Genomic DNA, 27012 nt, shown 5'->3' with positions numbered 1-27012 from the left:
CATATTCGAGAAGATATGTTTCGCTCCATCAATTACGTTGATGCCAGGGTGCCAAGCCAAAACCGGTAAGGGAGAAAGAAAACTGTTAAGTATGAGCTCTTAATGTGAAACCTAACCTGTTGGTTCTCTTAGGTATCAGATTTTGGAAGTGTCTGTAATGACAGCCAGGAAAGCAAATTAATGGCCAACGGCCCACTGGGTTTGAACACAAGACTCCTGTTACCTCCTCACAGATCAAGTACACAACACACACGCACACGGAGGTGCTCCACGTGGAACTGCTCTGAAACCAAAACACACGCCCCGTCGCTATTCTGCACCTTGGCAGAAAGGTCTGAGGGACCTGCACCTTCCTCCACTGCCCTCAGATTAGGATTCATGAATGACTCTGCCCGCTGGGCAGTGCAGGGCACAGACGCCGGCGGCGAGGGGAGAGAAGACCGACTCCAGACGACAGCCTCCCACCCACGCGCTCACCTCAAACACAAACCCCATTAGCTTTCAAAGGAAGGGGAAAGAGAGGTGGTGGTGAGTGGAGACGGTGCCGCCCCAACTAGGAAAGGGATGACAAAAATTAAGCTGCGCTCTCCGGTTTCGCCACCGCTCAGGCGCGGCACTCGGTCGGCAAATTCCCTAATGGCTCCAAGCTGTTCCGAACACTGTTTACAAAAGAAAGAAACATCTTGAAAGTGCTACTAAACGAAAGTTCTGGCTGCTGTGCGGCGCAAAATAAAACAAGCACACACACACACGATCTACTTCCAAATCTCGCTTAACAACGCTGAAGCAGCGAGCCGTTTCAAGTCCCGCAGCCGCCCGGACACCGCAGGCTTTGGAACGAGTAAACCTGCTCCCCACGGCCCCGGCCAGGTCCCTCCGTTTGGAGAAGTTATCATTCCTCCACGGCACCCGGGCCAATGAACGCGAGTCCTCTGAAAAGGCGCCTCTCATTTCACGGACCCTGGCAAAAGGCAGGAGACATTCGGCCCACGCCACATAACTTTTAAAGTGGGACGGCCGCAGCTGAACAGCCCGGTTGGTGCCTCGAGATGAGAACACAAAGCATTAAACGTACACACGCACCCAGCACCGTGAAAACCCCAGGCGCCTGGGGCCCTTCATGGGACCCGGGTCAGCATCCTTGAGTCTGACTTATCTAGGGCGTCAAGGCAAAGTAACAAATGTCACAAGAAGGACGCAGGGGAAACGCAGGGGCTCGCGCCTCTGCAAGGCGGGGACGGAGTGCAGGTATGGAGCGGTGCAGCCTCTTCCGCGAGGGCTCCGCGGGGAAAGAAAGGCTCGGCAGGGACCTTCGGGGCGCCAGGGCGTCCTCCAGGGCAGAACACATCGCGGCACTCAGAGCGGCCCGGGCCCTTGGGCAGGGGGCACTCCGCAACGAAGCGCCCTCAGAGACCCCGGCTCCCACACACCTCCCCGCAGTGCGCCCACTGTCCCCAGCGCTTGGCGCCCCCGGAGGAGCTGCGCGCACTTTCCGGGGAGTGTTTGCGGGATCCCTGAAACCCGGAGCCCGCGGGCCCCGGAACGGGGCGGAGGGGGAGGGGGCGTCGGAAGAAGAGGCACTCACCTCCTGCCGCCCGGACCGTCTCGGGATCCCAAATTCAAGTGTCTCCCCCAGCAGCGGATCCGTGCGTCCGTATTTAGGTACTTATTCTCGTGCCTTCTAGTGTTGAAGTTTCCCCTGAACGCTGTGCCTCTGGTGAAAAGAGGACATCCCCTTCGGCCACCCCCCAACAAACAGCTTACACCAGTGGGGGAGAGACGGGGCGGGGGAGAAGCCGGCTACGAGGGGGAGGAGGAAAGGAGAGGAGCCAAAACTCCGGATCGACGACAGAGGAAAAAAAAAAAAAAAAAAAAAAAGCGCGCGCCCAGCCACCGCGGTCCTCACTGCCCGGCTCTTCCCCAAGCTCTCTCCCGCTCCGAAAGGGGAGCGACAACTTCACGCGGCCCGGCTCGAAGTTTTGCGCGGAAGCCGGGAGCGGCAGAGCGTGAGCCTCGCCGCGGGCAGCCTCGCACTTGCGCGCGGGGCGGGGGCGGGGGACGCCGGCGCCCGCGGCCACTGGAGGCCGCCGGGGGGGGGCCCCCCCCGGGGCAGGCAGCGGGGGGCGGCGGCGCGCGGGGAAGCGACTCCTTTTTATTCGACCTGGAGCGATTGCCTGTTGTCATCGTTGGCGGTCCCGCGTGGGGACCGCTCGGGGCCCTGGGCGTCCCCAGTGGCGCCGCGGTGATCTCTGCGCCCTCCGCGCCGCCCCCACCCCGCCCCCACTGGCCTGGCGCCGGCCGCTGCCACCTCCCGGCGGAGGGGAGGGACCCGCGGCCGCACTCCCCTCCCCGGACCAGGGAACGGCTCAGTCCCCACCTGCTTCGGCCCGGCAGCCCCCGAGCAGTCTGTAACTCGGTCGCTACCAGATCCCTGGGTGTCGGCCACTGCGGGCTCCCTGCGAGACTCCTTTCCACTTACCCCAAGGGAGGAGAGAGGAGGGACTTCTCCTACTTGCAACCAAGTAAAGTAAAATCCACCCCACGTTGGACTGGGGAGCTTTCTCTGAAGGAAGGAAATACCCCTTTCGGTGAAGATGTATGCGAGGCACGAGTAAGCAGTCTGGGGATAGGTTGTGCTCGAAGGGCCTGGGCCCCTTCCAGCGCTGGACGTAGGTATAGGCATCCCTCCCAGACGCCCAAAGGTCGGGCTGCGACGACCGACTTCCAAGGCAGCGTCAGAGCTTCCCCAGGCACATTGCTGAAGGGACATTTCATGCGTAAGCCTTCTGCGCATGCAGTATGCACCCACATAGAATCTAATATTCTACATGCACACACGTGGATATCACAATCAGACATGTGAGCAAAGTTGGCAATAAACAATACATACATTTTGTATCCATTTAATCACCTCTTAGCAAAATCTATTATCAATGTTAGGAATATCTTTTTTAATTGTCGTTGATTATAAGTGTTTTAATTTATTGAGAATTTACTGTCAGTCATTACACTGGTCACTTATGGTACATGTGAGTTCATGTAATTTTCACAACTCTATGGTGGTTATTTAATCCCGTACAAGAGATAAGGAAACTGAGGCCCAAAGAAACCTAAGGGATGTTCCCCAAGATAAACCCAGTGGTCTCAAAACACAAAGCTTATGATTCAACAAGCAGCCACTTATACTGCCTTAGATGTGACCTGAGAGATTACAAGTTAACTAGTAGAAATTACTCCCAAAGAAAATTTCGTTCTAATATATTAACAACTGAATTATATTCTGTACAAAATTTAGAAAAAAATTTCACCCTCTGCTAGTCTTAAGCAATGGAACACCAACACTGTCAAGTTCAAACACAAAAACGAGTATCGAATACTTACAGTTTCAACTTATTTTTGGATTAGTGGGGCATTATCTACAATTATTAATAGGCAATGGGAAAGGTGAGGTTGTAAATTTAAACTGATAAACGTGCTCATTGTTGTTCTCATCACTCACTGGGCGTTCTTTTCTGCAGATTTATTTGGGAGGGCTTAGGCACCGCCAGGCATGTTTCCTCTTCTGACACTCAAGGTAGAAAGGGTTCTGGCAGTGGGTTTGGCGCAAAGGGGATTTGGACCATGATCTAGAGCCACATTCCGGCCTGAAGAGGATGCCAGTTATTATACACTTAAGAGGGAAATATCAATGGGCAGATTTAATTAACTTTGCAGGTCTTATTCTCCCCATTTTACAGGTGAGAAAACTAAGGGCTTAGAATTTTTAGCAAATTGCTAATAAATGGCAGACCTAAGATTCAAACAACTGCTAGCCACTGTCATGCTATTATTATTAGTGGTAGTAGTGAGAAAAATAGTAATTATTTTAGTACAGTTTATATGTTACAGGTAAAGTATGCAATTTAAGTGTTTTGTCAATCATTCACTGTCTAGGAACGCTCAGTGGCTATAGTAATTATCATGTAAAAATTAAGTACAATGCTGAATGTAATACTCTCCTCATAATGCCACAGATTTTTAAATTTCGTTTTGGTATGAAACATTATGTGTTAGTTTGACCTCTAATGAAAAGTGAGAAGATGCATAATTTGGATAAAATAAAAATTCATACTTTAGTGCAGCATATTGTTTTACAGTCTTTTTGCATGTTTCTTTACCCCCTTCAAAAATTGTATTTTCAGCAATACTGGTCTTGCTTTCAAGTTACTTTTCTCCCACGTAATTTTTTATAATCTACATAAGAATATGTTTACAGAAGTTATCTCCCCCCCCAAAAAAGAGAATCACATCACAACATTAGTTAACTTATTACTACTTTCAAATCCATTTACATAGCCTTAAATAAACATATACTACATAGATGCCACTAGGACTGATATAAAATCTCACATTTTCAGTCCACCTTTGAAATAAGCTGAGCACAAGAAATTTAAGAATTTTAAGGTTGTATAGGCAAAAATGTATTGCATATTTAGACAAGGCATTATTTCCAGCATTTCTACTGAATACCACTTTTATAATTATTGCCATATCACCTTTAATATTACTGACTCAATATTATTCTTTAAACAAGCTATTTTTATTATATAATTTTATATGATAAAGGAAACTTTTTATCATCATCATAAATGGAAAACCAATATAATTTGCCACAAATAGAAGATGACCTTGTAAATAAATCTTTATTATAGAAATAAAAATTATCTTGTACCACCTAAAATTATCTGACACGCCAGTTTGAGAAACACTCGCTTAAAGAATTACACTCCGATGTCCCCTGGGCTTTCCAAAACAAATTTTCCAACCTTCCATTTCCATTACTGTAGAGAAATGTTGAGTCCAAAATTCTTTTAGGTATGGTATTTAAAATTATGGTATTAGTCAACTGTTGATTTCCATGCCTAAAATATACTTGAAGTATCTGAAACTGAAGTGTCTTAAAATTAATTCTTTCTTGAATTTTATTTTATTTTTTTTACACAGCAGGTTCTTATCAGTTATCTATTGTATCCATATTAGTGTATATATGTCAATCCCAATCTCCCAATTCATCCCACCACCACCACCCATCCCCGCTTTCCCCCCTTGGTGTCCATACATTTGTTCTCTACATGTGTCTCTATTTCTGCCTTGCAAACTGGTTCATCTGTACCATTTTTCTAAACTTAATTTTTATCATTTTTCTTCCTAGTAAAATTCAAACAATTCATAAGCCCACAATTAAAAAGCAAATTACTCTCATGGGAGATCAGAGCAGCTACTCATTACCTTCTGTATTGTTACTCAACAAGCACTTAGTCTTAGGACTTAGCCACTGAAAAAGAAACTTAAACTGGTAACATCACGAAGTGGCAGCATCTATTGGCGCAGTCTGGTACTGCAACAAAGTTCTACAAGGCAATGAGAAGGAGAGGTGAAAGTAGATCAATGGAGAGGAGCTAAAGAGCCTGAAAGGATATGTAGGAAGGAAAATTCTGAAGTCAGAAATCTGCTGGAAAATTCTGGAAGTGATTCAGAAACACTAGCAGGTCCGATATGACATGAATCAGACCATCAGAATATCCATGAACGTTCAACTTCATCTAAGAAAGGACATTGGTTGTTGGGGGGAGAAAAAAAAAAGTGACTTTATAGTGAAAATCAGTGGAAATAAAGGACTCACGTATTAGCAATTCCTTTAGCCAACCCCTCCTGCAGTTATCATCTACTATTTATTTTGAAAGTGTGCATGGCACCTTTTTGGCATTGGTTAGTGTATAAGTCAAATTAAACAAACAAAGCCCTCTAAGAGCTCACAATCCAAAACTCTATTTTTATTTTAATTTTATTTTAAAGTAACCTTAAGGGAAAACCTTTCCATCACTTTAGTAAGAGCAAACTTGAGGCTAAAAAATGGAATAAGACTATTACTGAACACAAGTTCATGTGCCCGACACCAAACTAACCAAAGCATCAGAGTTTGGAGTAGAGAAAGGATTACTCCAGGGCCAAGCAAGGAGAAGGCGTGCTTTGGAACCTCAGGAAATGTTTTAGGAGACTGAATGAAGCCTGATTCCTACAAACAAGAAGCAGGGGACACGGAAAGGATTTGTACCCGGGAGTGCACCACAGGGTCCTGCTCGGTCCTCAATCCTACATTCACCAAAAAAGAAGCCAGAAGACTGGATGCTTGTAGAAATAATCCTCAAATAGATCTCTTAAAGTACTCATTTTTGGTACCTTCAAAGTCCAGCTGGAAGTATACACAATTCTTAAAAAATAAAGTCATTTGGTTGTCTCCCAATAAATTCTAAGCCCAATCCTTTGAGTTTTGGGAGAGTGGACTTTTAGAGGCCAGTATCAATATGAACTAGGCTTAACACTGTTTTCTCTACTACTCTGCCAATGACAGAGAAAATGAAGATAAAATATGATTGCCCAGGAATCTAAAGTGCTGTGCTGTTGGTTTTCTAAAAATCTATAAATAAACACATTTTCTGAGTAATTTTTGTGCAAACAGATCAAGCTTAAAAAGGTTTCTACTGGTTAGTGAAAGTGAAGAAATCAGATCTGCAGGGAACCTGTTGGGTCATTCTCTACTGCCCAGCTCTCTGCTAAACTTCCTCATTCTTGGCTGAGTCTCTAAAGAAAAGGAAATGCATACTCTCTGGGAGACAGCTTCATTATATTTACTCTTCAATTCTCTCTTGAAATTTTTTCTCAAGTCAAATCCTTTTAGTGCCATATTATGCGATCCTACTCTATCTTTCGTGTTTACACCCAACCTTCAGATGTTTATAAACAGATATCATGCCCACTTTTAGTCATCTGTTAGCCACGTTAAACAAATGTAAGGCCTTTTAATCTGATTTCAGTTCAGTCTCTCCAAGCCCTTAATCATTCTTATTGCTTGTCTCTGAACTATTTCCAGTTTCCTAGATGTTCATTTTTGTTAGGGGTATCCCACATTGAATGCGTTATTACAGGTGTGGTCTCATTAACATAGTAGAATAAATCCTACGTTTTTTTTCTTCTGTGGCACTATGTTGTGGCTTCCCTGCAAATTCCCGCCAACTCACGCTACTTTCATATTCTGACAAACTTAGTGTAATTTTTTTCTCTATTTTCACCTCACATGGTGTTTCTTTTAGCATACTATAACAATCCTGATTTCCCTTCCAGTACTTCAAAAGCAGTTTTAAATGATAGCAGTAGTCAAAATATGAACAAGATCACTTTGTTGCCCTTTTGGCTTCATTGATTTGTAACTATCTACATTTCAAAATAGGAAATATCCAATTAATCTCTTTTTTATACAACTATCATATGTATGTATGATATGTATCTGCTTGTGAAAAATGTCCACTGATTATCATTTGAAAGTCCCCAAATACACAATTCAATCAGGAAGTTTACTTTATGGATGGCAAATAAATTGACTTGACAATTCTAAAATAATGCATATTATAATATCACTGAAAAGTATAATGAAAGCTTTGTAATGTCCATTCTTTCCACTATATTTTATAGCACATTTAGAAACTATTTATACAATGTTTTTTAATTTGAGGCATATATTCTCAGTACCAACTCCAACATCCATTAAAATGACTGTTCTGTTCATCTGATTTCTTTATTCTTCCACCAGCCCTCTCAAAAATAGTGGTCAGGGGCTTCCCTGGTGGCGCAGTGGTTGAGAGTCCGCCTGCTGATGCAGGGGACACGGGTTCGTGCCCTGGTCCGGGAAGATCCCACATGCCGCGGAGCAGCTGGGCCCATGAGCCATGGCCGCTAGGGGCCTGCGCTTCCGGATCCTGTGCTCCGCAACGGGAGAGGCCACAGCAGTGAAAGGCCCGCGTACCGCAAAAAAAAAAAAAAAAAAAAAAAAAAAATAGTGGTCAGGACTAAGTCCATCTACTTGCAGACCTAGTAAATCCTAGAAATCTGACTTCCACTTCCACCCCTTTATTAACCTCCTTTTCAGAAGGCTGGGAAGCCTCACCTGCAGGTCCTGTTGGCATCCCAAGCCAAACATACTCCAAGCTGAAGGTGCCAGCGCAGCCTCTTCCACCAGCCTCTCCCACCAGCTTCTCCTCTTGAATGAATTTTGTCAGTGGCACCACCTTCTTTGACTTTGAATTCATTCTTCACCTCTCTTTCTTACCTTTCATAGGCAATAAGTCAAGAGGACAGGTTTATTTTGCATTGGCAGTGTCTCCTCCTCTATCCTTCCCTTTCTTTATCACGGCTACCTCCCCAGGCCCAGTTCCACATTTACCTTTTCTGTCACCATCAGCCTCCCCCTCCTGTAGGCTCTTTTCTGCCAATCCATTAGACAGAGATGAGTTTTTCTTTCTCTAAAGTACGGCTCTTCTCTCAGTTAAAAATCTCCAAGAGGGTCCAAACGTCTATGTTATAAAGTACAAACATCTTAATCCAGCTGTGACAACTGTCCAGAGCAGATGTGGCAGAACAGAACCTTACATCTTCCTTTCCTTTCCATGCACAGTACCTTGTATCTAGCACTTGATTGATAGTTACTAAAAAAATAAAATTAGATGCTTAAATGAAGGATGAACAAATGCTCCAGTTGATAACCTGATTGCACTAGAGCAGAGGACATCCAGTGCGATGGGGACCCTCCTCCTGTGTGTTTAATTTGTGTGTTTCAATCTAACCCTTGTAGGATCCCCTTTGGGCAATTCGATATACCCTCTCAGCCCAAACCCCGTTTTGTATTCTACATTTTACTATTCTACATTAACAGGGATAAAGTGTTCTCTGTGCATCCAGTAGTTCAGGATCTGTGATGAAGCATTCTAGCTTCATGATGGAATTTCCAAAGTAGCCTATGGGTTCAAAAAACAGAGAGATTGGGGCAAGATTTCAAGATGAAATGAGCTAGTGCACATGTGAGACTCTTTAGGGAAGCCTTTGCACTGGTGCATCTCAATTCTGCCTCATCTGAATATTTGAGTGCTGAAAACGTTGTAGCCTTCTTCTCATTAGCCTTTAAGTAAGAGGCAGTCTAACTATAAGAATTGACCCTTTGTCCCCATGGGAGCCAGTGAAGAAGCTATTTTAATTTTGAATGAAAATAAAACCCATAAACACAATATATTTTTTTCCCCTAATCGACCTTATTGCCAAAAGAATTCTTCATAACTACCAGGACTAAAGCCACCCAGGACATCAATCCAGAGAAACTCAAGAGCCTTGTGGCATTGCTTAGTGTTCATCCTGGGTTTCAGGATCTCAAATTCCTCAAACGCTCTTCTTTCATTGTCAAATCCTTCTCTCAGTCTTCCTATTCGAGGACCTGTTGTTTGGTGAGTGGCCCCACTGACATACTCCTCGTTGGAACTTTCTTCTCCTTTGGCTTCTGTGGGTCTGCTCCGGCCTCAGTCACCTCCACCCCTCTCATCACTCCTTCTTTATCCTTTCCTTGAATCCCCTCTGGCCACTTAAATGTGAATGTTCCTCAGCACCTGCTCTTAGCCTTCACGTATGCTCACTCAGTGTAGGGAGGGACCGAGATGAACCAGGCAGAGTCCCTGTCCTGCAGGAAATTTCAGTCTAGAGCAGAAAATAGGGCATTTAAAAATAGTTATTACATGAGAGAGAAAATGTCAAGCTCCTTAAAAGAAACATTGACAAACAGGCTATTTTAGTTCAGAGCAGAGAGTTTGTTTCCAGCTAAGGAAACGAGCAAGGTAGTATTTGGACCTGGCCTTAGATCATGAAGACTGTTTATGCCTAGGAATGTGTATAATTCAATACAAGTAAAACAGAAGCCATTGTCTCTCCCTTTCAGCCTCCCCCCCAAACAAGATACTCCTCTCCCTGTGTTCCCTTACCTATTACTAGCACCAGTGCCCTCCCAGCCACCTAGAGGTAGAAATGAGTCCTTTTACTCCTTAGCCCTGTTCATCCAATCACTTACTCAGTCCCATAGCTTCCACTTGAGATAAGTTTGGCTTTCTCCCCTCCTTTGTAGTTTTTTAAAATTCTAACTTAACCTGGGCCTCATTTACTCTATGCAGACTATCTATATAGCCATGTAATTGGTTTTCCCATGTCTAATGCCTCTCCCCACTTCTCCTATCAGATTGTTCACTTTACAGCATGGTTTTCTTCACATTACTCCTTTAATTTTTGGAAGAGAAAAAACATCTTGACATAACTTTTAAAAGTGTTCACACTATTTTGCATGACTATGTAACAAAAAAATAGGGCAAAGGTCATCCAAGTATACCCAGGGTTAGAATTTTAGGAGTCTTGCATTTTTTTAAATATATCATTCATTTTTATGTAATTCCTTCCACTGTTTCTCTAACTTGCTTACTCTACCCTTGTCAGAAACCCACCAAAGAACTTCAGATAAAAAAAATTATTTTGAGGCTTCCCTGCTGGCGCAGTGGTTGAGAGTCCGCCTGCCGATGCAGGGGACGCGGGTTCGTGCCCCCGTCCGGAAAGATCCCACATGCCGCGGAGCGGCTGGGCCCGTGAGCCATGGCCGCTGAGCCTGCGTGTCCGGAGCCTGTGCTCCGCAACGGGAGAGGCCACAACAGTGAGAGGCCCGCGTATCGGAAAAAAAAAAAAAAAAGACTATCAAACTAAAAATGAAGCATAGTGCATGTACAACACACCAGGACTGCCCACATAGGCTAAGGACACAATCAAGCACGGATTTAGGTACCCACTGCCACCAACTAAAAGTATTTCATTTGTATTTTTAATATCAGAGCATTTAAAAATATGTTTGTTGGATATTTTGCCATAAAACTTCATACCCTATGACATATAACTTTTAAGTCAATTACTTTCACACTATCATTTAAATTCTTGCTGAGAAAAATCTCAAACTTTAAGCTAATTTGGGGAGTCTACATATTTTGTGTCAATCTTCAGATGAATATGAAAAATTAACAGCAGTTTTCTATTTCTAAATAGCAAAGATCAGAGCTCATCAAGGCTTACACTCATTTCACAAATTAAACCCACAACGGCATTGTTTATGTTTTAGTTCAATATGCAAACAATGCCTCATTGAGCGTTGTATTTCAAAACAAATAAAAACTTGCTTTAGTTCCTGTTTCATTTCATTGTAACTGCGAAGTGTGTACGTATATGAAACAGTCAGCTTCTCATGGCCATTAATGATCTCTATACCATGAGTAACTAGCTAGATTAACTCCTAGTTTAACTTTACTGCTTGTTATGGAGTCTACAAATTGTGCCTTGGTGCCATTCTTGATCAAATATAAGCGACAATGTTTTGTCTCTTCATTGTTTCAATCTGCATTTCACTTAGATCCCTCAAATCATTAAACAACAAATCTGTTATTTTAATGCCATTAGCATTTCTGTTAAAGTAGTAATGATGAATTTTTTTCGCATTAAAACTAATATAGGATTATTCAACTCAATACTTACGGAATTTTGTACTTTGATAGACTGTACACCAGTTTGAAAATTAGTGTCTGCAGCTTTCTTCTTGTTTTAAAATTTTATATATAACCTGATATTTGAGATGGCCTAACAAATAAAATTTGACCCCAAAATTCCAATTTTTCTTGATAACCCAGTATTATATATGAGTTCATCTACACTTAAAAAAAAAAAAACTTTCTTGCAAAGATTTTTCCCTTGCTTAATATTCCTAAATTCTTCTTCATAACTTCATGACTTGATGGACCTCTACTAAAAGGCTTCTAGAATTTTCTTGTGAGGAAACTGAAGAGTTACAATTGTCTTATAAAATGAAGAAATGAATAGGCACAAACCTCGACTGCAATTTGCTTTTTTTTTTTTTTTATGGAATATAGTCACCAAAACCATAATCTCATTCCAGGTGCAGATGAATCATAATCCTGAGCAAAGGCAGAACCACCGTTTCTTTTACATTTCTAGTTCATTTCTAAAGAACGTCAAAAAGGTAACAAAATATTTTGTAATAGTCTCATCAGAACTTGGAACAATTTCTTCAGAAAAAAATCTAATTATAATAGTTATCCCTCAGGCATTCTAACCTATTATTTAGAAGTCATCATCTCAAGGTATAGTTTGTGGTATGTTTTGCTAAAGTCAATTGCATTGCAATCCACATCCTGAAATTCACCTTTCAAAAGCTGTTCATGCACCCATCCTTAAAACATGAATGTTTACTTGACATTTTACAAATTGGAATGGCTTAATGTCATCTAAAAGATTAGACAGTTAACTGAACATTTCTCCCTCTAGATCATCTTCAAAAATATTGTCTATTCTATATTTAGTGTCCTGGTTGATACTAAAACTCATAAGTGCCTTTTTATCCTATTCTGTTTTCCAGCTGAAAGTCAGCTATTGTCTATGTCAAAACAAGACCTATTATTTAAAATACATTTTTGCCACTATCTTACACCGTACACAAAAGTTAACTCAAAATGGAATAAAACTTGAATGTAAGATCTGAAACCATAAAATTCCTAGAAGAAAACATAGATGGTAACTTCATTGACACTGGTTTTAACAATGTTTTTGTGGCTCTGATGCCAAAGGCAAGGAAAATAAAAGCAAAAATAAATAAATATGACTACATCAAACTGAAAAGCTTCTGTACAGTGAAGGAAACCATCATCATTTGAACCATGCCTTTTAAAACGAAAAGGCAACCTACTGAACAGGAGAAGATATTTGCAAATCATATATCCAATAAGGGGTTAAGGTCCAAAATATATAAAGAACTTATACAAGTCAACAACATCAAAAAAAAAACCCAATTAAAAAATGGGCAGAGGATCTGAATAGACATTTTTCCAAATAAGACATACAGATGACCAAAGGCACATGAAATGTGTTCAACATCACTAAATATCATGGAAATGCACATCAAAACCACAATGAGATACCACCTCACACCTGTTAGAATGGTTGCTATCAAAAAGAACAGAAATAACAAGTCCTGGCAAAGATATGGAGAAGAGGGAACCCTTGTGCACTCTTGGTGGGAATGTAAATTTGTGTACTCACTATGGAAAGCAGTATGGAGATTCCTCAAAAAAAGAACTACCATGTGACCCACCTATTCCACTTCTGGGTGTTTATCCAAAGAACATGAAAACACTAATTTGAAAAGATATATGCACCCCTATGTTCATTGCAGTATTTTTTACAATAGCCAAGACATAGAAACAACCTAAGCATCCACTGATGGATGAATAATAAAGATGATGTGATATATGTATACATATATAGATAGATAATGGAATATTACTCAGCCATAAAAAAGAATGAAATCCTGACATTTATGACAACATGGTTGGACTTTGAGGGCATTACAATAAGCGAGATGTCAGACAGAGAAAGGCAAATACCATATGATCTTACACATGTGTAGAATCTAAACATCAAAAACAAAACCAACCAACAAACAAAACAAAAACAAACTCATAGATACAGAGGACAGATTAGTAGTTATCAGAGGGGAAGGGAGTTGGAGGGTGGGTGAAATGGGTTAAGGGAGTCAACTGTATGGTGATGGACGGTAGATTTGTGGTGGTGACCACTCTGTAGTGTACACAGATGTTGAACTATAATGTTGTACACCTGAAACTTATATAATAAAATTACATATATATATAATTTTTTATAAAGGGTTTAGTTCCCAAAATAAATAAAAAGCAAAAGCAGTAGCAAAAAAGGAGTATGCATTTTCCAAAATAGTTTGTATTTCAACATTTATTCAACATTCAAGACATTAATCTTACAGCAATTTTATATGCTATTTATATGTTATTTTTGCTCATGTAATATGGAATTGAGATTCATCAGTCTACTACAGGTTAGAGCGTCCTCTCTGAAAACTTTTGAGAAATTGAGAGTCCTATTGAAAATCTACCAGATATCAGGTGCCTTAATTGCTTGAATTTATAAATCATGCATTGTGTCCAACAACTGCACAGTTTCCTTTAAGTTCCTTTAAATCTAATCAATTCTATGTGGTCTTGGTAATTCATTCTTATGGGTAAACATCAAGGGAAAGAAGACAAAAGGAGTTGGAGGAAAGGCTTCCTTTATACTTCGTAGGAAGTATAAAGGGAAGAAGATAGAGTTAGATAAAGGAGTTACATGTTTTTTGTTTTTCTTTTTGGTTTTTTTTGCGTTATGCGGGCGTCTCACTGTTGTGGCCTCTCCCATTGCGGAGCACGGGCTCCGGATGCGCAGGCTCAGTGGCCATGGCTCACGGGCCCAGCCGCTCCGCGGCATGTGGGATCTTCCCGGACCGGGGCACGAACCCGTGTCCCCTGCATCGGCAGGCGGACTCTCAACCACTGCACCACCAGGGAAGCCCACATGTTGATTTTAGTTGCAGTCATAAAGATGTCACTTCCCACTCTCATCAAGAACCCTTTGAGTCATCCACAATCCATAGTCTTAAGCACTATCTCAGGATTGGCACATAGTAGATATACAATAAATGTTTGTTACATAAATAAATTAATTCAATTTCAAATTTAGAGCTTGATACTAATGATATTTCCTTATGTTTCCCTAAAACCACCTTTCCTGAGTTTTGGAGCAGTCATGGCTGCAAGTGTTTTGAGACTTCAGCATCACAAAAACAAGAAAATTGCTGTCATACCTCTTTCTGAAAGGTAGTGTATCCTGGGGCGTTCTCTCTCTCTCTTTGGGATTTGGGAGTGGGGGGCGGGTGTGTGTGTGTGTGTGTGTTGGGAGCAGTTATGTTCTTTAAGGCAAGTTTAAGTAATATCTCTTAATTGATGTCACATAGATAATGAGAGAAAAGGCCAGAATAATTACAGAATTCATACAGAATAGTCAAAGTTTTAATGATACTTTCAGTTTCTCATTAAAACATCCTATTTTGAATGTGCTGATTTGGCAAAGGATGACCTTTTGGCTCTGAAAATTATTTTTCCTGTAATGCTAAATTAGTGTCAAGAAATTAATCCTCCCAGCACACTTATAGAAGCAATAATAGTATGAGTTGGTTAAGAGCTGCTTTGACAGGGTACTGTAAAGCCCTTTAGTCTTTAAAGAGCCCTGGCATTAGGTAACTTTAATTGTTGGTTTCAGATGTCAGTCTCCATCAGGAACACAGCTGGAGACTGATAGGTGTCGCTTGGGAATAAGCATTTTGTATTACTTTGAAGTCAATTGGACTGAACATGAAAATTTTATAGTTAGTGGCAGATTTCTTTTTAAGATATTTAAGTAAAGTATCCCTTAAACCAATTACATTAAAAACTATCCAGAATAAGAAACCTCAAAAGAAAATTCCCCTCAGTGGCAAAGTGTTAATCAAATAAACCAAGAAAACAGTTTTCCCAAACCCATAATTTCCATGCTTGGGGGTGTCCTCATTTGGATGCAGCCCTAAATTTTTAACTCTTTCCCTTGCGTTTCTGAGCATCTTCTGTTTTGAGTAGTTATTTTAAAAAGTTGCAGAAAAGATAGCACACACAGGACAAGGGCAAATGTTATGATGGTCAGGTACGGCAGGGAGCACTTTGGGAATTTCATCTGCGCCCGCCTGTGACTGATCCCTCATGTTTTCTTTGGAAAGCGTGAGCCTCTCTGTCCTCGGAGTTGTCTCCTTCATACAGAGAGGGGCTTCGGACTGACCCATTTCCCCTCTGATGTGTGCAAGCGGACAACAGGAGTATTTTCCCTCAATGATGCGAATGCTTCAATTCTGTTTCCTACTAGAAGGATTATATATGTATCAGTTTTTAATTAATTCATGATTTATATACTTTTCATGAATCAAAATGAAAAGTAACCTAATATTAAAGTCCATGGATTCCAAATTAGCAGATGGGCGTCTACACGTGCTAAACCAAGTGCTGTTCTGACATGAGGCAATGAGTTGCTATTTGACAAAAAAAAAGCATTAAAAAGAAAACAAAAGAATAAATAATATGTAATATATAAATTGGTTGACTTTAATGTTTTATCCAAAGTTATTCCCACCATGCTCTCAAGTTTTCCAGCTCTTGTTTGACTCTGACTTCAGTACCAATAACCGAGTACTAACACCAGACTAATCACTTCACACTTTGTTCCCTCAGTTTTCTGACTCTTGGCATTCCCTATCATACCTACCATTAGACAGCTTCTTCTATTCTTTGCTTGAATCACCAGAGAAACTTTTGTTCTGCACACTTCATGTACTGTATTTACTGGTTTACAGAAAGAACAGAGTGATTCTGGGGCTGATGACTCTGTTATAGGAATATCTGCCACCGCAGAACGTTTGGGTTTTCCTCACCGTCCAGTTGTTGAACCAGCTGCAAACAAATGCATTTTCATTTCTTTAGATTTAAAGACACAGTGATTAAGCATATAACTGACCGCGATGAAGAGTGGCCCCCGCCTGCCACAACTAGAGAAAGCCCTCACACAGAAACGAAGACCCAACACAGCTATAAATAAAAAAATAGAAGTATATAAGTGAAAACTCCGTAAGAGTGGAAGCTATCATAAACATTATGTAGTCACAGGGTTGAGAGAGTAGAATGTATTTTAAGGAGTATAACAATCAGTGGGATAGGCAGTTCTTCCTAACAGTTGGTGATAACACTTTACAACGTCAGCATCACACTGCGTTTAATGCCCCTAAGTTTTCCCCTTTGACAAGCAGACCAGAGATCATAGTGCAGGGAGCACTACATGAGAAACCCAGAGCCTGAGTACCAGGTCCATTTGTGCCAACATATGTTGTCACGACACCTGTGTTCATTTTTCTAATCTGCAGTAAAAGGGGATCCAGTGCTTAGTGATTTATCTCTAAGGCCCACTCCAGCGTTAATATCGATTCTGTCACCTCCCTTTTTTATAGTTGATTGTTTTCCAGCCAATGAATAAGCATTTAATTGTTGCCTAATATGTACCTAGGTTGGCTGAATCTCTTAGTAACTAAATAAATCTGTTTTCCAACAGAGGGCAGGTGTATAAATGGTAAGTCAATTAAACCAATAGCATAAGGGCTGCTCTACCCAGATTTCTGCAGGTTTTCTGTGAAGAGTAACTGAGGGTCAGGGAGCAACTGCATGCATGGGTCTGGCTGCTACGTTAACATCAGAGGACTTGTGCTAATCCAGGATAATTACTTTCCAGGTCCAGCTTATCATAGGTGTGTGAATATGGCTGTTATTCAGGTGGTGTCCCGTAACAACTTTCAAGTGATGGGAGGAGGGCGAGATGTGACGTATATTAGTAGACATATTTACATGTAGTAAAAAAAAGCATTGGGAAGGTTCAACTAAACCTACACAAATATACATAAGTGGGTGTGTTTAATCAAGGCTAGAATTGCCCACAGGCTGTATAGTCATTGAAAGATTGACTGATTTATCTATTAAGAAAATTAACTTTCTTCCAAGATGTCTCTTCCACAGCTCTGTAGAGGACTTCCAACATTCCACCATTAAGTAATAATTATTTTGAGTTAAACCAAGATTGCCTGTTCCCATGGACATTTCTTTGGCTAGGTGGTCCCATAATGTTTTTAAACTACCTTAATGGGACTTTTCTTTTTCCAATGCCATAGCAAACTGGGTCACACTTTAAGAATGTATCACATAATGAAGATGTTTTGATATGGGCTAGGGAGATACGGTGTTTGAGTGGCCTGGGAAGCATAGGTCTGGGAGAAGTGTTACAGTGGAGATAAATGGGAACCAGAAGGTTTCAGGAGGGGACCTCTTACCCCAGGAAAAGGAGGTGAACAAAAAGGGAAGATAGGAAAATAATAAAAGATATACTTAGTCAACTTCCTGCTCTATGAGAGCCTGTTGTTTGCTTATGTTTACATTTTGGGTATTTTTTTAATTGAAGTATAGTTGACTTACAATATTATATTAGTTTCAGATGTACAATAGAGTAATTTGATACTTTTATAGATTACACACCATACAAAGTGATTATAAAATACTACAATCCTTGAGCTGTACCTTACATTCCTATGACTTATTTATTTTATAACTGGTAGTGAGTATTTTTGATAAAATGTTGCTTCTCAGGGAGATCAGCTCTGTGCTTTACGACCACCTGGAGGGGTGGGATAGGGAGGGTGGGAGGGAAGGAGATGCAAGAGGGAAGAGATATGGGAACATATGTATATGTACAACTGATTCACTTTGTTATAAAGCAGAAACTAACACACCATTGTAAAGCAATTATACCCCAATAAAGATGTTAAAAAAATGTTGCTTCTGATTCTTTTATCTGAGTACTTAAAGCATTTTATTTATATTTATACCACTTGGGAACTTGTGTAAGGCAAAGTTTTCTTTTTAATTCTGTTCACTTACCAATTAGGATAACCATGGGCAAATTGATTGATTTCTCTAAATCTAACATAGCAATAAAAACTGACTTTTCCTAATTTCAGATTTTAGAAAGCTCATTGGGTAAAGGGCAGGTAGGTAAAGAAGAATCACTACCAAAATAGTAGCAAAGTTAAAAATACTACAGATGATTGTCATGTTAATGATGTATGTAGTATTCTTTATGTAGTAAGGTATGTAGTAACATTAGGCAACTTTACTGTGTACTTACCCAATGCATTATGCAGATAATCTCCTTTAATCCTGACAACTCTAAAAGGTAGGTAACATTTTTAGCCCATTTTACAGATAAGAAAACAAAGACTTAGGTCGAGTCACTTAGTCAAGCTCACTTTGCTAACCAGGAAGCACAGCAGAGATTAAAATCCAGGTTAATGAGATTCTGGAAATGAACTGTCCAACAATTCTGGGAGCTAGCTCACTATGGTCGTCGGGTATTGGTTGGTTCATAGGGAACATTAGGGAAAAGAAAACAAACAGACAAAAACCAAAACAAAAGATAATTATTTGCTGCGGCATTTATGGGATAACGCAAAAATACATAGGTTTATGGACGTAGAGTCTGAGATTAGATAAAGTCAGGCTGAGCTGAAATTGTCACTAACCAGCATTCCTGCAGTACCCTTGCAAGCAGACTGGTGGGCTCTCCCTCATACAAATTGAATTAGAGGTAACTGCCAAACCTAGGAACTTACAGTAGACCTGTGACTACGTAAGAACTTTCGGTAAAAAAAATGGAAAAGCATAGTGGACAGAATTAGTAATTTGGCATTATTGTTATTCTCTGAATTGCTGCTTGAATTCTTTTACAAGGAGCACTGATGGGAACATTCCTCAAGCTGGTTCAAACGCTGTGGGCTAATTAATTCCGGGTGCATTTCAGTGAAGCTGTGCTTTATGGCTATGGTGACCACACATGTAGGATCACATTACCTTAGTGGCATCACGTCTGAGAGACACAACAGCTAAGGCTAGAATGTTTATTCCATCCCACTCCAACTTGTTCTAGTTTTCTGCATTTTTTTTCCCATTGGGGTTTTGATATTTGATATCAACTCAGCAGAATCTTGAGCTCAAACTGGATTTTTCTCAGCCCCAATTTAAGATGAAAAACTAACATGAATATGTAACTTGGACGGTAAATGTCATCCATTTTCTAAGGTAGGCTATTAGTTCAAGTAGTCTATATGACTAAAGACAGGAGCTGTGTTCCTATGTTACCTAGAAGCACACTCAAGGGCCAAGACAAGTGGAAATGATGCTATGTCTAGACATCTTTCCCAGGCCTTCTATACCTTGCTTACCTCCATGTTCCTGTGATTAGAGTACAAACAGCATAACTTAAGTAAAGTACAAAATGGACAAAATTAATGCCTTTGGAAGTTAGAATAGAGCAGACTCTTGGGGATGTAACACTTGGTAAAGGGTTTCTGGGCTGTTGGTAATGTTCTATCTCTTGATCTGGGTACTGATTACATGTGTGATCACCTTCATGAGTTATACACTTATGACTAATGCATTTTAACTGAATTTATGTTACTCTTTCACTAAAATCATTTTTAAAAAGGAGTGAGGGAAGAATTCTTTCATAATACATTAATCTGAGTATCACATGAGGCTGTGTTTATTAGATCACTCAGCAATCTTTTTGAAAAGCAGGCAGTAGAGTCTTGACAGGATGGCACTCAGGTCAAGAAAGTTTTGATTTGGATGAGAAGAAGAAGAACATCTGAAAGAGCTCTGAGCACAGGGCAGCTCACATTAGGCCCAGATGGAGGGCTATTGTGGGTACTGTTGGATCTAAGAGGCAGCTTGTGGATACCTTAAAGGGTCTGGATCAGGACAGGTGCAGGCGTGCAATGGAAGAGAGAAAAAGATGCTGGGATAGAACATGGAAAGCTGAAGGGTAGGACCTAAAAACAAACTTCTCTTACTTCATAATTTGCCCAGGGCCAGACCTACTTGAAAATAATGTTGATGTTATTCCAAGTGACATAAGAGTTTAATTAAATTTTCCCTAATAATTAGAACAGTATACCTTTTTCCTTGCAAGCCTTGGTGTATTTTTTTCTTAGTTCTTCATTAGCAATTCACTAGGAGAAGGGCTGAAAATGGGGGAAAGAAGCTGGATTAAGTCCATACAGAATAGTCATTCTGCAGAAATTCCAGGTAGTGAAGGTTTACCAACAAGACTATGTGACTTCATACTATGTGATTTTATACATGATTTTGCAACTCAAGGTAATTCCAATACTAAATACAAGGGCTTCAATTAATAATGTTATTCAGAAGATAATTTTATTTAAGGAAAATAGTTTTCTACATGTATTCATTCACTTATTTCATAAACACTTGATGAATTACTGTCACCTGCTACTATTCAGTATTTCCTTTTAAACCTAAAAGAATATGAACTATAGAAACAGTCCCAAGCATGAATGCCTCAAAGAATTTGAAATTATGACTAAAATACAAATTATACATTTTTGAATAAAAGAGATGGCATGCACCCAAATTAGAATGTTCTTTAGAAATCCTTCTGATGAGTTAAAAAATATGGCAGAGACTTGAGGAATAAATAAAATAGTATAAAATATCCTGCACTTTAAATTCTATATGTTTCTAATACCAGTTAAAAATGTTTACTTTTCCCTGTATGTTTAACAGTATTACCATGTGAGTGTTGCGCTCTTGAAATGTTTATTTTTATCTATGTGTTTGAAGGGGCACTCTTTCTATAGAGAGGAGTTGCAGTAGAGTAGTCACTTGTTTTCACTCATTTTTCTGGGAGCTGTTACTCTCTTGGGTTGCAACAAAAACCAGTTTCCATAGCAGTTTTCAATCCAGTGGATTCCTTTCTTTCTTTCAATCAAGGATAGCAAAGATGGTCTCAAACCAAGATCTGCAGAGTCGAGTTAAAGAGATTTTCAACTTCTTTCCTCTCTGATTGACCAATTCCTCCACTGATGACTTTGCTTTTCTCTTTCAATAAAAAGGCTGCTTAATCTCCATAGGGTTTCAATTCTATGATTCCTTTCTCCTTCCTACAGCCAAATTCCCCATTTTTTAAAAGAAGATACCTGGCTCCTCATAGTTTGAAATAGAAACTTATATTCTGAAATCAATAGGCTGTTTTGAACTTGGGAAGTAATCAATTGAAATTCGTTTGAGAATTTCATATTTCTTGGGAAAGTGTTGGCCCACCTTTCCTAGGGCAGTTTGGCCCTGAGTCCTAGAGCATTCCTCTGGGACTCCCTCCCCGCACAGGAAACACTATAGGTGTCTGCAATTGCAATTAACAGCGCCCTGGGACAGAATTCTAAGTGAGATATAAAATTATGCTTTGAAAGTTGTGTGGTCTTTTTTGGTTCTGTTTTTCATTGGCCATCAAGTCATTTTCCTTTTGAGCTTGTCATAATCCTCCTCCTTAGGTAAACCTCATCTTCTCCATCACAAATCACAGAAGGCTTACAGACAATAATTTCAGTGTTAACTGAATACAGTAATTCTCTCTAATGACACCTTGTGTGATATGTCACACGAATACTATGGGGGAATAATGCTGTTTAAAGCTAGACTCATAAAGAATACTTAATTTCATTCATGTCTAGAGCCAGTGGTTTGAGAATTTATTAAATCTTCATGTTTTCTTTATTAATAAAATTAAAATAATTCTTCATTATGTCATTTGGGCAGTGTTTTACATTTTTAGAGTAATATTATAAAAGTTATTGAATATTAATATTTTCCATGAATTTTCTGTTTTCCTGATATTTAATAAAGACGAAGTTGTGTTTTCTTAAAAAAAGAAAATTACAGCCTTGTTAAGGACCTTAAAATTCTCCTAATTTACAGATGGAGAAAACATATTTTGAGGAAATCTGCAACTTTCCAGTCACCAGGAACTCAGATACCTAATAATCATTGTTTCCCCAAAGGAGTTATTCTTCACATCTTCTAGAATGAGGGACAATTCAAGACTTCTAAAATGGAACAGATTGAGCACAGGAACTTTAAACATGCAAAAGGTTAGACTGGATCAAAGTTATAATAAATTACAACTTCTTATTATTAAAGAACAAAATGAAAACCAAAAAATATATTAAAGACTGTACTTACAAATTCAAATATAATAGAATGCAACAAAGTAATTTAGCATTCAAGAAATATTTTTAATAACCCAGGCTCTGAATTCAGTCTACCAGGGAAAAAATATCTGAGCCTCATGGGGAGAACTGTTAATATCCCTAAAGCTCAGTTATCTCATCTGAAAAATGGGGTCAGGATAGTACCTACCTCATGAATTAAATAAAATAATGGGAGGGGTTTTGTTTTTTTTTTTTTTTTGGTCATACTGTGTGGCTTGTGAGATCTTAGTTCCCTGACCAAGAATTGAACCTGAGCTGGCAATGGCAGTGAAAGCTCCAAGTCCTAACAACTGGACCCCCAGGGAATTCCAAATAATGGGAATTAACAAGTTAATGTCTGTAAATTATTTAGCACAGTGTTTGGAACACAGTTGACACTCAGTAAATTTTAGCTATTTTTATGTTATCATTATTACCATTTTACATAGAGGATTCTTGCTATTCAGAGTAGTAATGTTCCAAAAACTCCCTTCAAAAACTAGATTAGCAAATCATTGTCCCCAGGATAAATTTAGCGTTAGGCTCTTGAAAGCATCTAGTCACAAAATTTTCATCTAGTGAACATTACATAACCTTGTTTTATGTGTGTTTCTGTTTAAAGATGCTTTACTAATATACACTGTTGATTCATTAACATTGAACTTGGCCAACAGCACTATAACTCATGCCTAAATAAAGCTTACCTATCATACATGTCTTCTCCATAAAGCACATCACAGCCTTCTTGCACACAGGAATATTAGACTGTACTTGAAGGCCATTCTAAATAGCAAAGTCACCAAGAAAAAGCAAAAAATGTGAAAAATGTCACATAAAAAGGCCAAGCCCTGTGAGGTTTTACAAATAAAACCTACAAATTGGTTTTAGGGTTACAAATAAATGTTAGCCAGTAGGTGAACATGCAAATAAAGAATCTGCAAATAAGAAGGATCAACTGTATTGAGAATTTGAAAAACTAAAATCAGTTGAGTTTGCCTACATGAGAGTGTTCAAGAGAGAAGCAGCAGGAAAAGAAGCTGGAGGTTTACACTCATGCTAGGAAAGGTAGGATCTGGTAAGCCCCGTTAAGAAGTTAGTCCTTTTTCTAATAATAATGAGGCACCATCACCACAGAGTTTTAAATGGAAGACTGTCATAGTTAGATTAGTGTTTTATAAAGACCACTGTCACCTCGAATAGAAGTGACTCTTAAAACAGCACCTTGTACATTGTGTATGCTCAACGTTTACTGAATAAATTCTGTATTTACTAAATGATTGAGCGCAGTGTAGAGATTAGTTTTGTTGGGGCCGGAGACGGGGCTGGAGGAAGGGAGACTTTAAGATGCTACTGCTATTCAATGTTGTACTGGATGTTCTTGCCAGGGCAATTAGGCAAGAAATGAAATAAAATCTACAAACAATAAATGCTGGAGAGGGTGTGCAGAAAAGGGAACCCTCTCGCACTCTTGGTGGGAATGTAAATTGATATAGCCACTATGGAGAACAGTATGGAGGTTCCTTAAAAAATTAAAAATAGAACTACCTTATGACCCAGCAATCCCACTACTGGGCATATACCCTGAGAAAACCATAATTCAAAAAGAGTCATGTACTACAATGTTCATTGCAGCTCTATTTACAATAGCCAGGCCATGGAAGCAACCTAAGTGTCCATCGACAGATGAATGGATAAAGAAGATGTGGCACATATATACAATGGAATATTACTCAGCCATAAAAAGAAACGAAATTGAGTTATCTGTAGTGAGGTGGATGGACCTAGAGACTGTCATATAGAGTGAAGTAAGTCAGAAAGAGAAAAAAACAAATACCGCATGCTAACACACATATATGGAATCTAAAAAAAAAAAAAAAAAGGTTCTGAAGAACCTAGGGGCAGGACAGGAATAAAGATGCAGACGTAGAGCATGGACTTGAGGACACAGGGAGGGGGAAGGGTAAGCTGGGATGAAGTGAGAGAGTGGCATGGACATATATACACTACCAAATGTAAAATAGATAGCTAGTGGGAAGCAGCCACATAGCACAGGGAGATCAGCTCGGTGTTGTGTGACCACCTAGAGGGGTGGGACAGGGAGGGTGAGAGGGAGACGCAAGAGGGAGGAGATATGGGGATATATGTATATGTATAGCTGATTCACTTTGTTATAAAGCAGAAACTAACAAACCACTGTAAAACAATTGTACTCCAATAAAGATATTTAAAAAAGAAAACGAAAAGGCATTTAGATTGGAAAAGAGGAAGTAAAACCATCTCTATTTGAAGATGACATGATCTTATATATAGAAATTCCTGAAGAGTCTACTAAAAATGATTAGAACCAATAATCAATTTCAGCAAGGCTTCAGGATACAAGATCAATACATAAAATCCAATTATATTTCTATACCGTAGGAATGAGCAAATCAAAAATGAAATTAAGAAAATAATTCTATTTACAATAGAATAAAATACATAAGTATAGATTTAACAAAAAAACACAAAACTTCTAACTCTGAGAACTAGAAAATATTGTGGAAAGTAATTAAAGACTTAAATAAATGGAAAGACATCCACATTCATAGATTAAAAGGTTGAATAGTGTTAAGATTACAATCGTCCCCAAATTGATCTACAGATTCAACATAATCCCTATGAAAATTACAGCTGTTTTTGTTATTGTTGCAGTTCTGCAGACATGACAAGCTGACGCTAAAATTTATATGTAAGGCGACTGACCCAAAACAATCTTAAAACAGAACAAAGCTGGAAGACTCACACTTCCTCGTCTGAAAACTTACTATGATGCTACAGTAATTGTGACAGGGTGGCATTAGCATAAATACAGATATCAAGGCTGATAAAATAGAATTGAGAGTCCAGAAATAGACCCTCTATACGATAAGTTGATTTTCAATCAACCTAAAATTTCAATTTAGGTTGATTTTCAATTTCAAAAGGGGAAGAATAGTCTTTTCAACAAATGGAGCTGGGATAACTAGAAACCTCATACAAAAGAATGAAGTTGTACCCTTAACTCACAACATATACAAAAATTAACTGAAAATTGATGAAAGAGCCAAATGTAAGAGCTAAAACTATAAAACTCTTAGAAGAAAACAAAGGTACAAATCTCTGTGAACACGAATTTGTCAGTTGTTTCTTACACATGATACCGAAACCCCAAGCAACAGCAGTAGGACAACAAAAGGTAAACTGGAAATCATCAAAATTAAAAACTTTTGAACTTCAGAAGACACCATCAAAAAAGTGAAAAAACTACACACAGAATGGGAGAAAATTTGCAAATCATATATCTAAGAAGGAACTTGTATCAAGAACATGTAAATACAGCTCAGTAATTTTTTTAAAAGCCAATTAAAAACAGACAAAGAATATGAATAGACTGTTATCCAAAGAAGATACACAAAAAGCCAATAAGCACAGGAAAAGATACTCAACATCATTAGCCATCAGAAAAATGCAAATCAAAGCCACAGTGAGATACCACTTCACACCTACTAGGATGGCTGTAATCAAAAAGGCAGAAAATAACAAGCATTGGCCAGGAGGTGGAGAAATTGGAACCCTTACACTGTGGTGGACATCGAAAATGGTGTAGCTTCATTGGAAAACAACCTGGTAGTTTCTCAAAAAGTTAAACATAACATTACTATTTGACCAAGCAATGCAACTCCTAGATTGATACCCAAGAGAAATGAAAACATGTGTCTACACAAAACTTTTACATGAATGTTGATAGCAGCATTATTCACAATAGTAAAAAAGTGGAAACGTCCCAAATGACCATCACCTGATGAATAGATAAATAATGTGATATATCCACACAATGGAATACTAGCGATATAAGGTAACAAAGTATCCGTAAATGCTGCGACACAGATGAACCTTGACAACATTGCACTAAATAGAAGCGGCCAGTCACAAGAACGGCATATCGTTTTGTTCCAGTTATATGAAATGTCTTAAACAGACGAATCTGTAGAGACAAAAAAGTATTATATTATTGGGCCTAAGGGGACAAAATGATGGGCAGTGACTGCTAACGTATATGGGGTTTCTTTTTTTGGTGCTGAAAAACGCTTTAGAATTAGATAGTGGTAATGGTCGTATAACTTTATGAATATGCTAAAAACCACTGAATTATACAGTTTAAAAGAGTGGATTTTATGACGTGTGACATATCTAAAAAAACTTTTTAAAAGAACTCTATAAGATTTCTTATTCTGATCACAATACAGTAATTGCTAAGAGAATTATTTTCCCACTGTTAATCACTGTAAACATGGATAAAATTTGTGATAGAGACTTCTGAAGCATTGGGCAACAGGTGGTAAAGAACTGTCATTTTTGAGCGAATGGAAAAGTATGAGATGAGATTCATCCCTTCTCGCGCGTACGAAGATGGAGCTGTAATGGAACAAAGTAATTTTGTGTAGCAGAGGAGGCAGTTATCTGACTTCTGAGGTGTAGAAGGAGGTGAAATTTGAGAGGCAGGTTCCCAATATTGAGGGAGCTACTCAGAT

The sequence above is a fragment of the Delphinapterus leucas genome, chromosome 12 (genome assembly GCF_059928025.1).
Source record: "Delphinapterus leucas isolate spDelLeu-1000000601 "Yukka" chromosome 12, BTC_Dleu_Yukka2, whole genome shotgun sequence".
In the NCBI taxonomy this organism is placed as follows: domain Eukaryota; kingdom Metazoa; phylum Chordata; class Mammalia; order Artiodactyla; family Monodontidae; genus Delphinapterus; species Delphinapterus leucas.
Note: the sequence above shows the minus strand (reverse complement) of the source record.